This window comes from Bombina bombina, chromosome 3 (assembly GCF_027579735.1).
Source record: "Bombina bombina isolate aBomBom1 chromosome 3, aBomBom1.pri, whole genome shotgun sequence".
In the NCBI taxonomy this organism is placed as follows: domain Eukaryota; kingdom Metazoa; phylum Chordata; class Amphibia; order Anura; family Bombinatoridae; genus Bombina; species Bombina bombina.
This window is the reverse complement of record NC_069501.1, coordinates 1,152,245,692-1,152,260,059: the sequence shown is the minus strand read 5'-3', so window position 1 is coordinate 1,152,260,059 and position 14,368 is coordinate 1,152,245,692. Positions and strand designations below refer to the sequence as shown.

Here is a 14,368-nt window from a genome sequence, read left to right as displayed (position 1 = left end):
GCCATGAGAATGTGAGGGAAAAATAAGACTTAAATTTACTTAAGTGATGACATATTAAAGACCACCTGAACACAACTTTGTGTCTATTTGGTTTTGTTTAACCTCCCAAGGATTAGCTTGCAGGCATGGAGAGAAATCACTAGACGTGCATTTTGTTTAGTTACAAATTTGTTAACCAAACAGAGACATTCATCTTTTCATCTGTACCAAAGGAACATTAATGTTCCCTTAAAGAACGAGTAAATACAGTAGATTTGCATAATCAACACATACATTATAAAAAACAATGCAATAGCACTTAGTCTGAACTTTAAATGAGTAGTAGATTTTTCTTTCATGTAATTGGCAAGAGCCCATGAGCTAGTGACGTATGGGATATACAATCCTACCAGGAGGGGCAAAGTTTCCCAAACCTCAAAATGCCTATAAATACACCCCTCACCATACCCACAATTCAGTTTTTCAAACTTTGCCTCCCTATGGAGGTGGTTAAGTAAGTTTGTGTTTGATTTTCTTCTGTGATATGCTCTTCTCAGCATTTTGAACCCCAATTCTTCTCAGAGTACAGTGTTTGTAGAGCAGAGGGATGTGAAGAGAGTATCGCCTATTGATTCTATGGTTTTCCTCACGGGAAATCTTTTCAAAGGTTCTCTGTTATCGGTCGTAGAGATTCATCTCGTACCTCCCTTTTCAGATCGACGATATACTGTCATATTCCATTACCCCTATTGATACTGTTTCAGTACTGGTTTGGCTATCTACTATATGTGGATGGGTGTCTTTCGGTAAGTATGTTTTAATTACTTAAGACACTCTCAGCTATGGTTTGGCACTTTATTTATCAATATAAAGTTTTAAATAAATGTATTGTACTTATATTTGCCATGAGTCAGGTTTATGTATATTTCCTTTTGCAGACTTTCAGTTTCAAATTGGGAAACATATTTAGGAAGTTATTTTTTCTTACCTGGGGTATAGTCTTTTCTTCAAATTGACTGCTTTTTCATTCATTTATTGCGTCATTCTTTGCGCAAGAATTTTTTTGGCGCGAAGGTATGTTCGGTGACGCAAATTCGTCATTTCCGGCGTCTTAGTTGACGCCAGGTTTCCTTGCACAAGCATTGACTGCATTGACCCGAGTTGCGTCATTTCCGGATGTTGTTAACGTCAAAAAATTTAATTTTGCGTTGTGCGTCATACTTGGCGCCAAATAATTTAATTATTTAAACCCCACTTCCTATATGCCTCTTGCCTTTTTTTATGCTCAGAGGGCTATGCTGTTTGCATTTTTTCACATTCCTGAAACTGCCATATAAGGAAATTGATAATTTTGCTTTATATGTTGTTTTTTCACTTACATTTGCAAGATGTCTCAATCTGATCCTGTCTCAGAAACCACTTTTGGAACCCTGCTGCCTGATAACAGTTCTACCAAAGCTAAGTGCATCTGTTGTAAGTTAGTGGAGATTATATCTCCAGCTGTAGTATGTAACAGTTGTCATGATAAGCTTTTACATGCAGATAATGTATCCATCAGTACTAGTACAATGCCTGTTGTTCCTTCAACATCTAATGTACATGATATTCCTGTGAATATAAAAGATTTTATTGCTGATGCGATTCAGAAGGCTTTGTCTGCTATTCCACCTTCTAATAAATGTAAAAGGTCTTTTAAAACTTCTCATGAGGGGGGCGGAGCTAGCCGCAGAAGAAGCAAGTCGTGTTTCAATGAAGCTCCTGACATTAACTACTTAACTTCAACTAATATCCTCAAAATTTATCTCCAAATTTTGTTAATTTGTCTCTTAGAAGGAACAGTAGTGAACTCTGGACTGAGGAAACCTTAAAGAAGCTGAGATCTGAGTGAAGATCTACATCTTTACTAAGCATCAACCTTGCGACATTGCACATCTTAACTTAGAGAACCTGCCGTTAATGTGGCCTGATAGCAGTGAACATCTCAGTGAACACTCTCTTCTCTAATAATAACAGCAGCGCTTAATTTAACCACCCAAACAGTTAACTTTACAAAAGGGCAGTTGATCTACATCAGATTTGAATCCTAACCAAGATGGCGACAGCCTTATTCCTATTACAACAGTTAGGGGAAAAGATGGACGCCCACTTTCTTAAGCTGCATGAAGAACTTTTGCTGAAGCGGAACACTACCGGTGAGGATGCTAAACCCTCCACAAGGCAATCTCAACTTCTAGTCGAGCTATCAGCCACCCCCTTCTCCTTTCAATTGCAGGGGCCTGAGCATGACAACAACTTTACCCAAATAAGTGTTGGCGCCCGCCTACCTACCACTACAGAAGGAGACATCTTGTCCACAGGAAGTGCACCCATTCGAGCAGAGACACCGGATCCTGATTGCAGCAGCTGCAGGCATCTTGCAAGACCGGAGGCTTTTGTCACCTCCTCTGACTGCAATGACTCAGAAATCTCCTCCTCGGCCTTGCCACCTGTCAGCAGCAAGACCGCAGACCGTGAGCAGAGACCGTCAGCATATCCCTCTTCAGAGGTTTATGGAAACCCCCCACGGACAGCGCTCTCTTTCCCGAGTCATTTGATACCCCCAGTGGCACCAGTGAAGAGCCCGGTCAGTCACCTAGTAGTGGTTGAGCTGGAAACAGTAAGGCTCCGGTCTGCACCTATCTCATGCAAAGTCCTGATCACAGCTAGGCTGCTTGCAACGGAGGTTCTATCACTTTTCACGTTTATATCACACAGCCTAGGCATCGGCTGAAGTAACAGAGGATCTTGAAAAGAACGAGTGACCACTCTCTGGGTCTCCTAGAACTCTTTACCGCCTCCCTTATAAATACGATCATTTATCTATGCTTCTGCAGACATGTGGGTTCCTACTCTAACATTATTAACATATAGCGTTGTACCCGTTTGATTTACAAGCTAGTTTTCAAACCTTAAAGCCCACCTTATAATGAACTGGAGACCGGTCTCTCTCACTGGCTCACTGGACACATTTATTTATATTGTCTGTTACATAACTCACATTGTTGTGGTCAAGTATAAACTGATGCCCTGTTGTATGAGTTCCCACTAGACTGCAGAGTATAGGCCATCTAAGCACATCTAATTCTTCTTTAACAATTATATATTTTCTACTAACAGGAAAGGCCAGTAGTATGACAACAGTATGTTAGAAACCCTGACTGGCATTCTTTATTTATATATCTGATAGTGAAAATGTATTATCATTCTTGGCTTTAATGTTGATTAACCCACTTGTTGCTCCCACTTTAAATGTTTACAGAGGCGCTCTCCTTACCCCTCATGCAGGAGCAGAAAGACTCCTTACACATTATTCTTATTATTATCCTGGATCTCACTCATTTAGAGCATGAAGAAAGAGACCTTACCCCTATAGTAAGCCCAATTTGTTCCTAGCAGTATTAGTTACTTAGCATTGATCTTCCTAGCCTGATGTCCCTAGTTACACTACCTTCAGCCTAGCGAATAGTCCAATAGTTTCAAGGCCCCTCATCTATATATAGGTGTAACGTAAAGTTTCATATTCACATCAGCCCAGTCCAGCCTGTTACTTGCATATTACCTACTGAGATAGAGATATGAGCTCTGACTTATCTCCCCTTTTTCTCTCAGCACTAATAGGAGCTTCAAATCTTAGTGACCTTTCCTGAACTAAAACTCCCTTGCTCGGTGAACCTCTATCTCTCCTTATAGGGAACTCAGGCGAGGATATTTAATAATTAGACCTTTGATTAAATACGCCCCCTATGCAGGAACTTTGCTGTACCTAAAATATTGGTCCCCGCTGGGCCCCTCTTCTCCCTTTCCTGCAGGTACCTGTGACCTGCGGGTCATACTCACTCCCCTTTTACCCACATTGCCTAAAGCTGGCACTTACCCCAGGAGAGGGGCTCATGCAGCAAATTCTTACATTATCCATTTACTAATATTCTTCTCTATACATAATTTCATGGGTAAATATGTGATCAGAAAACAAGCCTCCCAATTGCCCAGCCCTACCACTAAATTGGCACTCTAGTTAGCTCCGCCCCTCATCCCTTTCATCTCATCCCTTTCATCCCATCCCCTTCTATCTCCCTTTTTTCTAATATGAGCGGCTTTAGTCCGCTGAACTCTTTCCTCTCTCTTCTAGACCACCCTGGTCTGACGAAACCCAAATAAACACTACCCCACACCTGCTTCTATCCTATTTACACAGATAAACTTATAAATTCTCTACACAGAAAGGTGTGGGCATCATATATCTGACATAAACTATAAAACTGAGGTTCCATTATTTTATACATAAACACATATTCTATTAATGACATCCCTACCTTATTTGGCTACTAATAACGATTCCATATATCTTTTGTAAGTTGTCATTACCTGCCTTTTCATAAGAGGGATATGAATGTGAGACATGGATGTACTTTTCATAGCTATTGTTTACGTATACCTCCAAAGGTATATGACTTGTAACTCAAGACTTGCTACTTCCTTGCTTTATGAACATGTTTATACTACAGGGATATATTTCCCAGAAGTAAGCTATCTTTGTTAATGGATGAATATGTTATGTAATTCTTGTTATAACCTCAATAAAAAAAAGTTTATAAAAAAAAAAACTTCTCATGAGGTTGGTGAAATTTCAAATGACCGACAACATACTGAATTGTTCTCCTCTGATGAGGATCTATCTGGTTCAGAAGATCCTACCTCAGATATTGACACTCACAAATCTACTTATCTCTTTAAGATGGAGTATATTCGTTCAGTGTTAAAAGAGGTGTTGATTACTTTGGATATTGAGGAAACTAGTCCTCTTGATACTAAAACTAGTAAACGGTTAAATTATGTTTATAATCCTCCTGTGGTTACTCCAGAGGTTTTTCCAGTTCCTGATGCAATTTCTGATATGATTTCAAAGGAATGGAATAGGCCTGGTGCTTCTTTTATTCCTTCTTCTAGGTTTAAAAAGTTGTATCCTTTGCCAGCAGTTAGATTGGAGTTTTGGGGAAAAATCCCCAAAGTTGATGGGGCTATTTCTACTCTTGACAAACGTACTACTATTCCTATGGAATATAGTACTTCTTTTAAGGACCCTTTAGATAGGAAACTTGAATCTTATCTAAGGAAAGCTTATTTATTTTCTGGCTACATTTTTAGGCCTGCTATATCCATGGCTGATGTTGCAGCTCCATCAACTTTTTGGTTGGAAAGCTTAGCGCAACAGGAAACAGATTCTGATTTGTCTAGCATTGTTCGCTTGCTTCAACACGCTAATCATTTTATCTGTGATGCTATTTTTTATATCATCAATATTGATGTTAACGCTATGTCTTTAGCTATTTTGTGGCTCAAATATTAGAATGCTGACATGGTATCTAAGTCTAGATTACTATCTCTTACTTTCCAAGGTAACAATTTATTTGGTTCTCAGTTGGATTCAATTATTTCAACAGTCACTGGGTGAAGGGAGTTTTTTTTACCTCAGGATAAAAGATCTAAGGGTAAATCTAAAGCTTCTAATCCTTTTCGTTCTTTTCGACATAATAAGGAACAGAAAGCCAATCCTTCCCTCAAAGAATCTGGTTCCAATTGGAAACCTTCTTTAAGTTGGAATAAATCCAAGCCTTTTAAGAAACCAAAGCCAGCCCCCAAGTCTGCATGAAGCTGCGGCCCTCATTCCAGCTCAGCTAGTGGGGGACAGATTAAAATTTCTTTCATGTAATTGGCAAGAGTCCATGAGCTAGTGATGTATGGGATATACAATCCTACGAGGAGGGGCAAAGTTTCCCAAACCTCAAAATGCCTATAAATACACCCCTCACCACACCCACAATTCAGTTTTACAAACTTTGCCTCCTATGGAGGTGGTGAAGTAAGTTTGTGCTAAGATTGCTACGTTGACATGCGCTTCTCAGCTTTTTGAAGCCCGATTCCTCTCAGAGTACAGCGAATGTCAGAGGTATGTGAAGGGAGTATCACCTATTGAATGCTGCAGTGGTTTTCCTCACGGGAGATCTATTTCATAAGTTCTCTGTTATCGGTCGTAGAGATTCATCTCCTACCTCCCTTTTCAGATCGACGATATACTCTCATATACCATTACCTCTACTGATAACTGTTTCAGTACTGGTTTGGCTATCTGCTATATGTGGATGGGTGTCTTTCGGTAAGTATGTTTTTATTACTTAAGACACCTCAGCTATGGTTTGGCACTTTATGCATTAATATAAAGTTCTAAATATATGTATTGTACTTATATTTACCATGAGTCAGGTTCATGTATTTCCTTTTTGCAAACTGTCAGTTTCATATTTGGGGAAAATAAACATATTAAGAAATATTTTTCTTACCTGGGGTTTTAAATTGACTTCATTTTTCTTTGCAATTTGCGGGCAGGATTAGGCCCGCGGGTGCGCCAAATGCTAGACTTTATTGCTTCATTTTTGGCGCGAGAATTTTTTTGGCGCGAAAGTACATCCATTAATGCCGAGTTCCTTACACAAGGTTGCGTCGTTAGTGACGCGAGTGTTCGGACGTTGTTGGCGCCAAAAAAATTACGTTACGTTGTGCGTCATACTTGGCGCCAAATTTTTTCATTATTTTTTTTCACCCCATTGCTATTTGCCTCTTGCCTTTTTCTATGTCAGAGGGCTATGCTATTTGCATTTTTTTCCCATTCCTGAAACTGTCATATAAGGAAATTGATAATTTTGCTTTATATGTTGTTTTTTCTTTTACATTTTGCAAGATGTCTCAATCTGATCCTGTCTCAGAAGTATCTGTTGGAACTTTGCTGCCTGAAATCTGTTCTACCAAAGCTAAGTGCATTTGTTGTAAACTTTTAAATTATATATATATATATATATATATATATATATATATATATACACACACACCCAATTATAAGGTATGTGCGATTCAATATATATATATAAAATAGGGGCGCTATCTAAATATGCTAGGTAACTAAATATACAAGGATGATGATACACTCAGTTCTTAATATATTAATATCAGAAAGAAATATCACATTTGTATGGGCATACAAGCATATAAAATATAGAAGATTTACAGAAAAAATAACCTGTATAAAATGATAGTGTCCCAATAGACAAATTCAAAAGTCCAAAAAGATCTATCAGAGTCCCCAATAATTATGAGGATGTAAGGCAGCTCTCCTCGATGTATAAGGCCGTCCACAACGAATTAATCTATAAAGAAACAGAGAAGGCGCCACATAGCATAATTCCGTTTGGTATACCAAATTCAGAGTTGTAACTCAAATGCACTCACGTGTTAAAAAGCACCAAGATGTAGTGCTGACTAGGCAGACCGGAACCTCAGAGTTGTCCGGTAAACTTTCCTCTCAGGCTAAAGCTCTCAGCAGCCAGGGTAGTAGTCACCAGCAACGTTAAGGTGTATGGATGTCAGGATAGGCACTAAAACTCCTCCAGCACTTGGAGAGTTAGTCCAAACAGGGATATCCAAATAAAAAGCAATGTAGCAAGTTTGTATCAATAAAAGTGTTTATTTAAACACATTAAAAACACAGCTACGCGTTTCTCAGTATCATGTACTGTTTCCTCAGGCTGAGGAAACAGTACATGATACTGAGAAACGCGTAGCTGTGTTTTTAATGGATATTTAGGAAACTAGTCCTCTTGACATTAAAACTAGTAAACGTTTAAATTCTGTTTTTAAACCTCCTGTGGTTACTCCAGAGGTTTTTCCTATTCCTGATGCTATTTCTGATATGACTTCTAAGGAATGGCATAAGCCGGGTACTTCTTTTATTCCTTCTTCAAGTTTAAAAAATTGTATCCTTTACCAGCAATTTCAATACAGATTTAGGAAAAGATCCCCAAAGTTGATGGGGCTATTTTTACTCTTGCTAAACGTACCACTATTCCTATGGAAGATAGTACTTCTTTTAAAGATCCTTTAGATAGGAAACATGAATCTTATCTAAGGAAAGCCTATTTATATTCAGGTCATCTTCAGGCCTGCAATTTCTTTGGCTGATGTTGCAGCTGCATCAACTTTTTGGTTGGAGAATTCAGCGCAACAAGAATTGGATTCTGACATATCTAGCATTGTTCGCTTACTGCAACATGCTAATCATTTTATTTGTGATGCCATTTTTGATATTATCAAAATTGATGTTAGATCCATGTCTTTAGCTATTTTAGCTAGAAGAGCTTTGTGGCTTAAATCTTGGAATGCTGATATGACATCTAGGTCTAGATTGCTATCTCTTTCTTCCAAGGTAATAATTTATTTTGTTCTCAGTTGGATTCTATTACTTCAACTGTTACTGGGGGTAAGGGAGTTTTTTTGCCTCAGGATAAAAAACCTAAGGGTAAATCTAAGGCTTCTAACCGTTTTCGTTCCTTTCGTCAAAATAAAGAACAAAAACCTAATCCTTCCCCCAAGGAATCTGTTTCCAATTGGAAGCCTTCCTCAAATTGGAATAAATCCAAGCCATTTAAGAAACCAAAGTCAGCCCCTAAGTCTTCATGAAGGTACGGCCCTCATTCCAGCTCAATCTGGGCAGATTAAGGATTTTCAAGGATGTTTGGATAAATTCTGTCCAAAATCATTGGATTCAGAACATTGACTCTCAGGGGTATCTAATAGGATTCAGAGTAAGACCTCCTGTGAGAAGATTTTTTCTCTCACACATCCCAGCAAATCCAGTAAAAGCTCAGGCTTTCCTGAAGTGTGTTTCAGACCTGGAGTTATCTGGGGTAATCATGCCGGTTCCTTTTCAGGAACAGGGTCTGGGGTTTTATTCAAATATATTCATTGTCCCAAAGAAGGAAAATTAATTCAGACCAGTTCTGGATCTGAAAATTTTCGATGGTTATGTAAGAGTACCAACTTTCAAAATGGTAACTATAAGGACTATTCTGCCTTTTGTTTAGCAAGGACATTATATGTCCACAATAGACTTGCAGGATGCATACCTTCATATTCCGATTCATCCAGATTATTATCAGTTCCTGAGATTCTCTTTTCTAGACAAGCATTACCAATTTGTTGCTCTAACGTTTGGCCTAGCAACAGCTCCAAGAATCTTTTCAAAGGTTATCGGTGCCCTGCTCTCTGTAACCAGAGAGCAGGGTATTGCAGTGTTTCCTTATTTGGACGATATCTTGGTACTAGCTCAGTCTTTACGTTCTGCAGAATCTCACACAAATCAACTAGTGTCGTTTCTTCGGAAACATGGTTGAAGGATCAATTTACTAAAAAGTTTCTTGATTCCTCAGACAAGGGTAACCTTTTTAGGTTTACAGATAGTGTCAGTGTCCATGACTCTGTCTCTAACAGACAAGAGACGTTTAAAATTGGTTGCAGCCTGTCGGCACCTTCAGTCTCAGTCATTCCCTTCAGTGGCTATGTGCATAGAAGTTTTAGGTTTCATGACTGCAGCTTTGGACGCAATCCCCTTTGCTCATTTTCACGAGAACTCTCCAGCTTTGTATGCTGAATGAATGGTGCATGGATTATACAAAGATATCACAATTAATATCCTTAAATCCCCAATGTTCGACACTCTCTGACGTGGTAGTTAAATCACCAGCGTTTAGTTCAAGGGGCTTCTTTTGTTCGGCCAACCTGGACTGTGATCACAACAGATGTGAATCTTTCAGGTTGGGGAGCTGTTTGGGGATCTCTGACAGCACAAGGGGTTTGGAAATCTCAAGAGGCGAGGTTACCAATCAATATTTTAGAACTCCGTGCAATTCTCAGAGCTCTTCAGTTTTGGCCTCTGTTAAAGAGAGAACCGTTCATTTGTTTTCAGACAGACAATATCACAACAGTGGCATATGTCAATCATCAGGGTGGGACTCACAGTCCCCAAGCTATGAAAGAAATATCTTGGATACTTGTTTGGGCGGAAACTAGCTCCTGTCTAATTTCTGCGGTGCATATCCCAGGTGTAGACAATTGGGAGGCGGATTACCTCAGCCGTCAGACTTTACATCCGGGGGAGTGGTCTCTCCATCCAGATGTGTTTTCTCAGATTGTTCAGATGTGGGGTCTTCCAGAGATAGATCTGATGGCCTCTCATCTAAACAAGAAACTTCCCAGATACCTGTCCAGGTCCAGGGATTTTCAGGCAGAAGCAGTGGATGTATTGACACTTCCTTGGTGTTATCAACCTGCTTATATTTTCCCGCCTCTAGTTGTTCTTCCAAGAGTGATCACAGTTTCCCAAACCTCAAAATGCCTATAAATACACCCCTCACCACACCCACAATTCAGTTTAATGAATAGCCAAGTAGTGGGGTGATAAAGAAAGGAGTAAAAAGCATCAACAAAGAAATTTGGAATAATTGTGCTTTATACAAAAAATCATAACCACCATAAAAAGGGTGGGCCTCATGGACTCTTGCCAATATGAAAGAAATGAATTTATCAGGTACGTTCTTACATAAATTATGTTTTCTTTCATGTAATTGACAAGAGTCCATGAGCTAGTGACGTATGGGATATCAAATACCCAAGATGTGGAACTCCACGCAGGAGTCACTAGAGAGGGAGGGATACAAAATAAACAGCCAAATGCTGAAAAAATAATCCACATCCCAAATAGAAGTTATTCTTATGAAGAAAAGAAAAACTGAAAATAGCAGCAGAAGAATCAAACTGAAACAGCTGCCTGTAGAACTTTTCTACCAAAAACTGCTTCAGAAGAAGCAAATACATCAAAACGGTAGAATTTAGTAAATGTATGCAAAGATTACCAAGTCGCTGCTTTGCAAATCTGATCAACTGAAGCTTCATTCTTAAAAGCCCACAAAGTGGAGACTGATCTAGTTGAATGAGCTGTAATTCTCTGAGGCGGGGCTTGACCCGACTCCAAATAAGCTTGATGAATCAGAAGCTTTAACCAAGAGGCCAAGGAAATAGCAGAGGCCTTCTGACCTTTCCTAGGACCAGAAAATATAACAAATAGACTAGAAGTCTTCCTGAAATCTTTAGTAGCTTCAACATATTTCAAAGCTCTTACCACATCCAAAGAATGTAAGGATCTTTCCTAAGGATTCTTAGGATTAGGACACACGGAAGGAACAACAATTTCTCTACTAATGTTGTTAGAATTCACAAGCTTAGGTAAAAATTCAAATGAAGTCTGCAAAACCGCCTTATCCTGATGAAAAATCAGAAAAGGAGATTCACAAGAAAGAGCAGATAGCTCAGACACTCTTCTAGCAGAAAGGATGTCCAAAAGGAACAACACTTTCCAAGAAAGTAGTTTAATGTCCAAAGAATGCATAGGCTCAAATGGAGGAGCCCGTAACGCCTTCAAAACCAAATTAAGACTCCAAGGAGGAGAAATTGATTTAATGACGGGCTTAATACGAACTAAAGTCAGTACAAAACAGTGAATATCAGGAAGTTTAGCAATCTTTCTGTGAAATAAAACTGAAAGAGCAGAGATTTGTCCCTTCAAGGAACTTGCAGACAAATGTCAGGGTTTTCTCCCTGTTGTGTTTGCCATGTACTGCTGGCAGCCATTTTACTCACCTCTCTTCCTGACTATGGTGCAATGTGGGGGATGCTGCTCATTTGCTGCACTTTCTTTTATGGCCAGACTGGTGTGCATCATCCATGTGAGACAGGATGCAGTCTCAGAATTGTGATGTCATCACTTATTATTTAAAGGGCCTCTGTTCAGTATGCTTTGCCTTTGCGCTGTCTCAGACCTGTTTGTGAGAGTACCTGTGTATTACCTGGCTGCCTGACGTCCTTCCTGATTTCTGGCTTGTTCCTGACTCTCCTGTTTCCTTGTTCCTGATTCCGGCTCGTCTGACTATTCGCTTTGGCTCCTAACTCGGCTCGTCTGACTACCAGTTCTGGTTTTGACTCCTGGCTTGTTATTTGACTTGTGGATTTTTTATTATTTTTTGCTATTAATAAAGTTGTGATTATTTTTCCACTTCTGGTTTCAGTCTGATTCCTGGCAACCTGACATTACGCAAATGCCATGAATCCTGATGGTGCTAAAAATCCACCTTTACCTGCCATCATTTCCAGGATAGATGAACAGGATCACTGCTTGGATCAATTTGCACTAGCCCTGCAAACCCTGCTGTCTCGCACTGCACATTTGGACCAAAGTGTCCCGCAAGTTATGGCTGCTCCTGTTTCCGCTGCTGAACCTAGTCCTACCAGGAGCATGTCCGGTTCTGCACCTCTACCTCAGCGATATGGAGGCGATCCTATTCAGTGCAGAGGGTTTTTGAACCAGGTGGGCATTTTCTTTGAGATGTTACCTCAGGCGTTTCCCTCTGACAGAGCTAAGGTGGGATTCCTCATCTCGTTACTCTCTGACACAGCTCTTGCCTGGGCTAATCCCTTGTCGGAGACTAATAAACCTGTGATTTCAAATTACCCTGAATTTGTGGCCTCCTTTCGAAGGGTATTTGATGTTACGGCTCGCTCCTCCTCTGCTGCTGAACGATTCATGTCCATTCAGCAAGGTACAAGATCTGTTGCTCAGTATGCTATTGAGTTCCGTACGCTTGCCGCAGAGGTAGGTTGGAACAATGAAGCCCTTGTTGCCGCCTTCTTTCATGGGCTCTCTGATGCGATTAAAGACGAAGTTGCTGACAGAGATTTACCAGAGGATCTCGAGGCATTGGTGTCTTTTTTTTATCCTAATTGACATCAGACTCAGTGAGAGGCCCTCTTTCAAGGAGCACTTGCGGAAGCCTCCTGTTCCGTTGTCTCCTACGTGTTCGTTCCCATCCATGCCTCCCTCTCCTCCCATGCCTCCTGGTCCCGAGTCACCAGATACTGCTGAGCCAATGCAGCTGAAATTCACGCATCTCTCAGCGGCGGAGAGGGCCTTTAGGAGGAGGGAGGGGCTCTGCCTCTATTGTGGGTTACAGGGCCACCTTTTGAAAAAACAGGATGGAGCGAGTGCACCTTGAAACTGATTAAATATTAGTGAACAAAAAATTGAGTGATTAAAATTATCCTCTAACCCTTCTAAGTGCTAAAAGTTCCTCCAAACAGTTATCGATATAAAAGTTAAAACGGACAAGTGAAGGGGAGCTAAGTTTCAATTAGTTAGAAAATAGTTACAAAGTGCTAATAGTAGTGTTGCAGCGTGGTTAGTGAACACAGTGACAAAATTTAGAATTTCTACGTGGTTACTTGTTTGTGTGATGATAAGAATCTAAGATTGTGAGGGCCACCTTTTGAAGTCTTGTCCTTCACGGCCGGGATACGCTCACACCTAAGGTCCAGTCGGGGGCAGACCTTGGGTGGTTTATCCTCGTCCCCGGAACCGCTTAAGGAGAAACCTTTGATCACGGTTGTCCTTTCCTGGGTGGACTCCTCCATAGTCACTCAGGCTCTTTTTGACTCCGGTGCTGCGGGCTATTTCATTGACAGTGCTTTTGTATCAAAGCACTCCATTCCTGTTTTGCCTCGGTCCATTCCGCTTGCTATTGAGGCCATTGATGGCAGGCCCCTTCAGCCCGCACTCGTTACTCACGAAACTGCTCCGTTGTCCATGGCTGTTGGGGCTCTCAATTTTGAAACCCTCCAGCTCCAGGTGATTAACTCTCCGCATTTTCCGGTTGTTCTGGGTTATCCCTGGCTCCAAAAGCACAATCCCAGTCTCGACTGGCGCAGGTCCAAAATTTTGTTGTGGTCCCCGCAATGTATTTCCACTTGTCTTCGGAAACCAGTTAAAGACTTGTGCACTTCTTTGGTATCTCAATTGCCAGAGGAGTTCCGAGAGTTCCTAGATGTGATTGACAAGGTGCGTGCCAGTACGTTGCCTCCTCACCAGTCTTACGATTGTGCTATAGACCTGCAACCTGGAGCCATTCGTCCTCGGGGCCAGGTGTACCCTCTGTCTGTTTCAGAGAATTGTGCTATGGAGGAGTATGTTGCCGATGCTCTGTCGCGGGGATCATCCGCAAATCCTGCTCTCCTGCAGGGGCTGGCTTCTTCTTTGTGAAGAAAAAGGGTGGCGAGTTAAGACCATGTATTGGTTATAGGTATTGGTTATCGTCTTACCATTAAGAATGCTTACCCTATTCCGCTTATTACAGAACTCTTTGACCGCCTCAAGGGAGCTACAGTCTTTACTAGACTTGATTTGAGAGGAGTGTACAATCTCGTTAGGATTAAGGGGGGCCACAAATGGAAAACAGCATTTAACACCAGGAGCGGGCATTATGAGTATCTTGTAATGCCCTTTGGCCTATGTAATGCTCCTGCTGTTTTTCAGGAATTTATTAATGATGTCCTACGAGATATGTTGCAACAGTGTGTTGTGGTGTACTTAGACGACATCCTCATACACTCACCCACACTTGAGGCTCATCGTTCTAAT

General features: G+C 40.7%; 1 protein-coding gene across 1 annotated transcript in view; it reads left to right on the top strand.

Annotated features, from left to right (window-relative positions):
• Positions 1-14,368, top strand: part of ATM (ATM serine/threonine kinase) — a 925,848-nt gene that overhangs the window by 875,612 nt on the left and 35,868 nt on the right. The window lies entirely within an intron of this gene.